Genomic DNA, 2,698 nt, shown 5'->3' with positions numbered 1-2,698 from the left:
ATGTACTTAGTAGAATTCCATTTTTAAGGTAAATGCACGTATATTCATACCTACTTATGAAAAAGACAAAATTTAACATTCACAGTACACCTACTCATCACTTATCAACTATCTTATTATCCAACATTTTTTCATTTACAACAATAGTAAAAAGAAAAAGAAATATTTGTCAAGAATGTTGAAGTATAAGGTGATAACAAATGTTGGTTTTGATGGTTAAAGTTATGCCTCAATTTGCTCATGATTCTCAGTGGTCTGGCAGGTATGTAATGATATTATTGTTGTTGTTGACTGCCACTGAGTCAAGCATGACTCATAGTGACCCTATGAAAAAATGTCCTGAAGTCTTTCTATAACTATCATCTTTTATCAAAGTTCATAGAGTTTCCAGAGGTATGTTGTTTAGGAAGAGGATGCCACTCCTGCTTCCAAATGATATGAAATTTGGCAATTATGGAAGGATATACGTGACAGTTTTGTTATGATGTTGTTGATTGCCTTCGAGTCGAGCACAACTCGTAGAAACCCTATGAACAGAAGGCCTGAAGCCCCTCTACAACTATCAACATTTATCAAAGTTCACAGTTTCTGGAGGCATATTATTTAGGAAGTGGATGCCACTCCTGCTTCCAAACTTGTCATGTTATTGTTGTTATGTACCGTTGAGTCGCCTGCGATATATAGCAACCCTATCGAGAGCAGCTCTGAACACTTCCCTGTCCTGAGCCAGTCAACACACCAACCCCCATTGCCCCAGTTACTTTATCAATCCATTTCATCTGGGATCTCCCTCTTCTGCACTGTCTGTCCATCCTTCCGAGCATGATGTCCTTCTCCAAGAACTGGTATCTCCTGGCCACATGTCCAAAGTAAGTGAGGCTGAGCTTCAAAATCCTAACTTCCAAGGAGAGACTTGGTTTCACCCTCTCCCAGACAGACTTATTTGTTTTCTTGGCAGTCCGTGGTATGTTCAAGACTCTTCCGCAACACCACAACTTGAAGGCATCTATTCTGTCATCCTTAGTTATTGTCTAACTCTCTGAAGCATTACAAGTAATTGAGAAGACTATAGCCTGGATTGGGCTCATCTTTGTATCTAGACTGACATCGTTGCTCTTCAGCACTCTGGAGAGGTCTATGACAGCCGATTTTCCCAATGCAATTAATCTTTTCATTTCCTGACTGTTGGTCTTAAGTGTTGATTATGGATCCGAGCAAGATGTTATTGCTAACAACCTCAATCTTTTCTCCATCTAATATGGTGTTGCCAATTTGCCCAGTGGTGAGAATCTTTGTTATCTTGATTTTGAGCTTCAAGCCAGATTGAAGATTACAGTCCTTGACCTTTTTTACTTCAGGTCTTCTTCAGTCTTGGCAAGCAACATTTTATCATATGCATATCATAGGTTGTTAATGAGTCTCCAATCTTGATGCCACAATCCTCCTCATAAAACTCTGCTTCCCGAATGATCTGTTCTGCATACAGACTGAAAAGGTATGGGGACAGGATGCATCCCTGATGCACTCCTTTCCTGATTTTGAAATGTGCAGTGTTTCCTTGCTCTTTTCTGAGGACTGCTTCTTGGTCCAAGTACAGGTTTCGTAAAAGCACAACCAAGTGCTCTCAGATTCTCATTTTCCTCAAGGTTAGCCACAATTTATTGTGATCCACATAGTCAAATGCCTTTGCATAGTCAGTGAAACACAGATAGACATTCTTCTACTACTCTCCTTTCTGCCAAGATCCATCTGGCATTTGCAATAATGTCCCTAGTGCCATGACCTCTTCTAAACCCAGCCTGTATTTCTGGTAGTTCTCTGTCAATGTAATGTTCAAGTCTTTCCTGGACAATCTTGAGCAGGATTTTGCTAGTGTGTGATATTAGTGATACTGTTTGATAATTTCCACACTCTATTGCGTCACCTTTTTTTTTTTAAAATGGGAATAAATATGGATCTCTTCCAGTCAGTTCGCCAAGAATCTGGTAGTTCTCTGTCAATGTAATGTTCAAGTCTTTTCTGGATAATCTTGAGCAGGATTTTGCTAGTGTGTGATATTAGTGATACTGTTTGATAATTTCCACACTCTATTGCGTCACCTTTTTTTTTTAAATGGGAATAAATATGGATCTCTTCCAGTCAGTTCGCCAAGAAGCTGTCTTTCCGATTTCTTGCCACAACTTTGTGAGCACATCCAGGGCAACATCTGTTTGCTGAAATATGTTAATTGGTATTCCATCAATTCCTGGGGCTTTATTTTCTGCCAAGTCTTTCAGAGCAGCCTGTACTTTCTCCTTCATCACGACTGCCTCTTGATCATATGTTGTATCTTGAAATTCTTCTGTGTCAGCCAATTCTTTTTGGTACAATGACTCTGTATATGCCTTCCATATTCTTTTAATGCTTCTTGAATCATTGAGTATTCTGGCCAAAGCATCCTTAAGCATTGCCATTTGTGCCTTGACTTTATTCTTTAGTTCTTTCAGCTTAAGAAATGCTGAGTGAGTTTGGCCCTTTTGATTTTCCTACTCCAGCTCCTTGCACACTTTATTATGATATTTTGCCTTGTCTTCCCCGAGCGGCCCTTTGTAATATTCTATTCAACTCCTTAACTTCTTGATTTCTTCTCTTTGCTTTGGCTTCTTGGTACTCTATAGCAATATTCAGAGTTTCTTCTGATCCATTTTGGTCTTTTCTT

The sequence above is a fragment of the Elephantulus edwardii genome, unplaced genomic scaffold (assembly GCF_000299155.1).
Source record: "Elephantulus edwardii isolate Elephantulus edwardi_28Jun2011 unplaced genomic scaffold, EleEdw1.0 scaffold00092, whole genome shotgun sequence".
NCBI lineage: Eukaryota > Metazoa > Chordata > Mammalia > Macroscelidea > Macroscelididae > Elephantulus > Elephantulus edwardii.
The sequence above is the reverse complement of the archived record's forward strand: the minus strand, read 5'-3'. Positions refer to the sequence as shown.